The sequence below is a fragment of the Schistocerca piceifrons genome, chromosome 3, assembly GCF_021461385.2.
Source record: "Schistocerca piceifrons isolate TAMUIC-IGC-003096 chromosome 3, iqSchPice1.1, whole genome shotgun sequence".
In the NCBI taxonomy this organism is placed as follows: Eukaryota; Metazoa; Arthropoda; class Insecta; order Orthoptera; family Acrididae; genus Schistocerca; species Schistocerca piceifrons.
In genome coordinates, this window is record NC_060140.1 from 282543881 (window position 1) to 282550954 (window position 7074).

Below are 7074 nucleotides of genomic sequence, written 5' to 3' on the forward strand. Positions count from 1 at the left end.
CTGACAAGGGAACCTCCCCATCGCACCCCCCTCAGATTTAGTTATAAGTTGGTACAGTGGATAGCCCTTGAAAAACTGAACACAGATCAATCGAGAAAAGAGGAAGAAGTTGTGTGGAACTATAAAAAAAATTAGTAAAATATACAAACTGAGTAGTCCACGCGAAGATAGACAACATCAAGGACAATGGGACACTGGGAGCGCCGTGGTCCCGTGGTTAGCGAGAGCAGCTACGGGACGAGAGGTCCCAGGTTCAAGTCTTCCCTCGAGTAAACAGTTTAATTTTTTATTTTCAGTTTATGTGACAAACTTATGTTTTCATCACTTTTTTGGGAGTGATTATCACATCCACAAGAAAACCTAAATCGGGCAATGCAGAAGAATCTTTTTACCCATTCGCTAAGTGTACAAGTTAGGTGGGTCGACAACATTTTCCCGTCATATGACGCACATGCCGTCACCAGTGTCGTATAGACTATATCAGACGTGTTTTCCTGTGGAGGAATCGGTTGACCTATGACCTTGCGATCAAATGTTTTCGGTTCCCATTGGAGAGGCGCGTCCTTTCGTCTTCTAATCGCACGGTTTTGCGGTGCGGTCGGAAAACACAGACACTAAACTTATTACAGTGAACAGAGACGTCAATGAACGAACGGACAGATCATAACTTTGCGAAAATAAAAAAAGTAAAATTTTTAGTCGAGGGAAGATTTGAACCAAGGAACTTTCACTCCGCAGCTGCTCACGCTAACCACGGGACCACGGTACTCCTGATCTCAAAGTTTCCTTGATGCTGCATATCTTGCGTATGGACTACTCAGTTTGTATATTTTACTAATTTTTTTCATAGTTCCACATAACTTCTTCCTGTTTTCTCCATTGACCTGTGTTCAGTTTCTCAAGGCCCATCCAATGTGCCAACTTATAACTAAATCTGAGGGGGGTGCGATGGGGAGGTTCCCTTGTGGGAGCGCCAGTAGATACGAACGGCATTTGCGCCTTGGCTTATTTGCGACCACTCCGTAGGGCTATCCTCAGGCAGCTATGCCATATGCACAGAACAGCAGTCTGTTCGGTTCGGCTGCTCGACTGCGAATGCCACATTGGTGACACAATAGTACCCTCTTCCTTTTATGCTGTAAACGTATCGGTCAATTCCGCGTTACACAGGGCTCCAGATACTTTAGATCAGAAATTTCCAACATGAATAGAAAAACGTGATTTAGTAGTATCGTTAACAGTCTTTGCTAGAACGTGCAGTAATTTATTAATTTTGCGACAAATATGAAGGCTATACTCCAAAATTCCAGAAGGTGTCAAGTGCGACGTCCCCCCCTTCCCCTCCAACCTCTCTGTGTTTTTACGCACCTCTATGAAGCACCGTTTTATTGACGATTACAGCAAGGAAAGAATGACTGCTTATTTCCTTTCATGCCAGAAAGTTTGCGACAGTACCTAACAGTTACTATAAGTGTAGTTGCTCTTCGTAATAGCATCCCATACGAGCAAACCACTTGCGTCTTTACCTGTGGTTACTCATACTTTAGGTACTTGGGTTATGCACGGCTCTGTTTAAAAGAATAGCAATGTGTAATCGTAAGGTCCAGTCACGTACGTCTACTTTTATGTCCCGCCACTATGTCGCAGCAAATAATTATCTGTAGCTGTGATCCTGCAGTCAAATTCTCTATTAATTGGCTAGAATTGAGGGTTAATAAAATACACAGAAATAGAAAATAAATTTAAATGAATAATTTTCTAACAAGGGTTCTATTCTAACATCTGTAATTGATACAGACAACAGAGATTATGATGAACAATGTTTATTCAAGAGAAAACATCTCACACAAATGTGGAACTGACCCTATGGTAGTTAAACTACAAACAGAAAATACCCTTATGTCTAAAGTTACGTTGATAGCATTACGAGAATGGTAGCAAAACCCGAAACAAAATAGTCATCAAAGATAGACGATAACTAAGTCCATTTCGTAATCACAATAAACGAAATATTAACCAGCTCAAAACAGTTCAGAGTTCAACATGATAATTCACAAACTAAGACACTTGATATAAAGAATAGCATCTCATACTCCGTCTAATCTCAGTTCTGTAATAGAACCAGAAAAAATTAGAGACCTTGAAAGGTGGCTACACTGAGTCACAGCGCCAGAGATTGCGCCAAAGAGCATTATTCAGCCGCCTCCACTGGCAAAGCTTGTTCAGAAGCTGTGGTGGTTAGTGCTTTGCTGAGAGGATGTTGATAGCTGTACTATTTGAGGCCATGTCGTGTGCAGTTGTTTTGATGGGCTAGACAGCAGATGTTGTGCGAATGGAGATGTTGTAATGATCAGAGTGTATTTTTAGTCAATATATATGAAGGTAAAAAACATTTTTTATTTTTTTTAAATTTCCTAACTAACAATGCCTCTAGGTCACAGGTTCAGTCAACAAAGCATCTGGCCTGTGCTCATGTATTAGACTGTAATTCGCGTTTCTATGTGCAATTATAGTATTTCAGTTTTATTTAATTAATTCAGTGCAAATGGTATTTAAAATATCTTGTCTTATTGAGGAAGAACCGTGCCAAATGTGTACGTTGAATCACACTTCTACACACAGAACAGTTACACTTGTGCTTTGTTGTTCGTAGTTTTTGTTTCGTAGCTTTTATAGTTGCTGGGGACTTAATTAATTAATTGTGGTAACGGAAATTTCCTTTCATTCTTTGTTGTTATTCTATGCAGTCAGATTGCGTACTAATACTATTCAGGGCCAACCCGTTACGAGACTTCACAACCGGACACACACATGCAGCTACTAAAATTATTTGCATTTTATTTAATTAAGCCCCCATGCACGTAGCGACCGCTGCTTCGGATCTTCCCTTGGAATTCTTTTGATAGTAAAAATAGCAGATAGTAGTATTGTTGTAGTAATTTGTAGTTTGGTAATTGTAGTCTATATTGCATGTGTAGATTTGGTAATGAACATTTGTAGTTGTCTTGTCTTTCTTTCTTTTAATGGTATTTTTGCAGAATTTAATTTTTGATGTCTTGTATACGCGTTTGACAATTTTGTGCAATTATGAAGATTTCAATTGTTCGTTAATCGTGTTTGAGGGAAGCATTTCGTGTGAATGGTATTGTTGGTGATAAAGTGTCATATTGTATGTAATTTTCGTATAGTGACGAGTTTTGTATGTTTTGTAAATGATTACGCGATCGATGAAAAAGGCAAAAATGATGGATAGTGAGAATGACGAAATTGTTAACATGGCGAACTCGCCAACACAGGAGAACACTATGATGAATTATGAAGTAGAAAACAATTTAATAAGCAGGGAAAATAGTCCGGAACCAATCCAAAACTTTTCACAATCAAAAAATTTTCGGAATACGAGATTAACGACAGAAGATTCTGGAATAGGATTGAACACAGATAGCTTTACAGCTTTGACGGAAGAAGTTGGTTTTGCGGGAAATGTTAGGGGTGAAAAGAATTTCGAACAAGTTAATATGGAGCAGTTGATGAGTGCAATATTAAATTTGGGATCACAGTTAGACTCACAAATAGGAACAATTAAAACTGAGATGGGAACAATGGAAACACGGTTAGACTCACTGGGTTCACAGTTAGGGTCTGAATTAAAAACAGAGATGGGAACTTTGGCAACACGGTTAGACTCACAAATAGGGACATGTTTCAAAAATATGAAAGATGAATTAAAGAAAGAAATTAGAGAAGAAGTACAACCGATTTTGAATGCTCACAATAATAGATTAATTTCAATAGAAATTAGACAAAAGGAACAGGATAGAGAACAGGAAGAAAGAGATCGCGTGCTAGTACAAAAATTTTCAGAGTTAAAATTACAACGCGCACACGATAAGGAAGAAATATTAGAGAGAATCGAGGAATCCGTACCAAATGACAGAATAAATAACCTAACACAACAATTTGAACAGTTAACTACTAAATGTGTCAATACTGAAACCCGAGTCGCGACACTTACGGAAGACGTAAATAAACAGAAAGAAAAAATAAGTGACTTATCGGAAAGAGTTGAGGAGTTTTCAGATAAATTGACAAATCTTAGTTTACATGGGGACAGAGATTCAGATGATACAGCTCCATTGCCATTTGCAGAAACAGACGAGTACCAGAGCATAAATAAACATATTGAAAAACAGGGAAAATTTAATGAACGCGTTAAAAGGGAATTTGAGGCATTACGAGAGCAAGTCAAACAAATTGAAGGCGAAATCGTAGGAAAAGACAGCAGAAGAAATTTAGAATCACAGATAGCAGAGGGCTTTGAAGAAAATAATTTGTTTCATTTACGGGATGCAACAAGAGAGCGCCAGGCGCGCGAACTTGACAATAATCGACATTGGGACTGGGACAGACGCGGTAGGTCTTTGTCGCCACGAGACGAAAACTTTGACTATAAACACTTCTTGACTGTTCGGAAATTTAAGATCTTCCGCAATTCTAAGAATGACATACATCCATGTTCATGGTTAGATCAATTTATGTACGCACTTCCACCAAATTGGCCACTAAGTGACAAACTGGAATTTATGTGTGTATATTTAGAAAACGAACCGGCGACGCGGATGCGCGCATTTATTGGAGATTGTAATAATTTAAATGATTTTTATCATGCATTTCTATCGGCATATTGGTCCGAAAACACGCAAGACAGAGTCAAACATAGTCTTATTATGCAGCGTAATTTTAAACAGTCTGAGTTCCGCACGCCAGCAGAATACTTTGAAGACATGATTCGAAAGAACCAGTTCCTTTCCAGCCCTTATAGCCCGACTGAATTAATTCGCAGTTGTTTAACTAAGCTTCCACAACCCATAAGACAAAATGCTTTAGCCGGAAGATGTAAAGACGACATTGAGACTTTTAAGACTTTGCTACAAGAACTTGAGTATGACAACGACGACGGGACTTCTCGTAATTTTTTCAGTAACGGTAATCATAATAGATTTTCAGAGAGAAGGGATAATGATCGGAACGGACGTTATATGGGTGATTTTGAGAATGACAGACGAAACAGACAGGACAATAGATACCAGCCTTATGACAATAACAGACGTTCTAACAGAAATTACACAGACACTTATAATAACGGAAATTCCTACCGGAATGATCAATCATACGGAAACAGTAATCGGTATCATCAAGACAGAAATTATTCATACAATAATAGGAATTTTTACAACAGAAATAAGCAGGGTAGTAGATATAACAATAACTTCAGAAGTGACAGTCGAAATTACACAAGAAGTAGTCATGCAGATAGACAGGAAAATAGAAATTTTAATAACAGACACAACCAAGAATTTACATGTAACAGACAGGAGGGACCTAATTGGCATCCTCCACGTGACAGAAATTTGGAGAGACAAGTGCAAATCGTAGAAATTGATCCGCGAAATGACGCGAATAATCAAAGACGTGACGCAAACAATCGACAATGACTTGTAGCTTCGGCTTCTGGCAGCAATATAGACGGTTCATAAAGTAGTGACACTACGACTTTACACTACGTACGCCTGGAAGACATGAGAGACATTTTGCTAGACGAAAAGGAAAATAACGTAGACGCATTTTTACATCCTGTTATTGAAGTATGTGTGGGTAAGAATAAGTTCACTGCGGTTTTAGATTCTGGGAGCCCTTTGAATGTTATTAGTGAATCAGTTTTTCGTATATGTGTAAGAACTATTGCTTGTCCTGTGTTACCTGTTTCTAAAACTACAATTCGAGGAGCTATTTCTGGAAAAAGTGTGGAAGTCAAACAACAGACCAACTTAAATTTCATTTGTCAAGGATATCAATTTTCTGCTAATTTTATTATTGTTCCATTACTCAGTACACAAATTATATTAGGTATGGAGTTTCTTAACACACATAAGGCAATTTTAAACTTTAAGGAAGGAAGGGTGAGCTTGACTGTTGCCGGAATGCCAGGATGTTTGAAATTTTTCGAGTGTTTAACGAAATCTGAATCAGACACAAAATGTTTAAGGTTTCTTACTTCTAATGTTTTCGCTGAGCATTATGACGACAATGTGTTCATTCATGACAACGACAATAGATACAAAGACGCGATGGATGATATAGTTAATAGTGAAGAATTAATTAATGAAAAGGTTAACAAAGCTGAAGTGCCAGATGACGTTGCAAGAGAAGAACTGCACCAAATTTTGACTTCACATGCTACAGTATTTAGTCATCACACAGGAACTATACAAGGCTTACAATATTTATTTAAAGTAAAAGAACACAAACCATTTCGAGGAAAAACGTATGCTATTCCTTTGCCTTATAGAGACAAGGTTAAGAGTGAACTTCAATGCATGTTAGATCAAGGCATTATTGATCCAGCAGTCAGTCCTTATACCAGCCCATTACACGTCGTTCTTAAAAAGGATGGGTCAATTCGTTTGGTTCTGGATTCCAGACAGATAAATAATATCATCATTCCTGAAACTGACCGTCCACAAAATTTAGATGAACTTCTTCAACATTTCCATGGAATTAAAGTTTTATCCACAATTGATATGCGCGCAAGTTTTTGGAAAATAGAACTCCACCCTGATTGTAGAAAATACACAGCCTTTTTAGCCTTTGGTGACTGTTATCAATTTCGGAAATTACCGTTTGGACTTACTATATCTTCTGCAGCATTCATTCGTAGTTTAAACGAAATTTTACCTGTTTATCTTCGTGACAATATTAATTCATATGTTGACGATATTCTTATTGCGAAACGTTCTTGGAGTGAGCATAACAAAATTTTGGATTCATTACGTATTTTTGCAAGAGTTGGCATTACAGTGAACCTGGAAAAGTCTGAATTTGGTCGTTCTCAGGTGAAATATCTTGGTCATATTATTTCTACAGAAGGTATTCTTCCTGATCCAGAGAAACTAGACGCTATTCGTAATTATGCTGTTCCTACTACAAAACGTGATGTTCGTAGTTTCCTTGGTGTTTGTAATTTTCTTAGACGCTTTGTTAGATTGGACAATTTGGCCACACCTCGTTTATGTG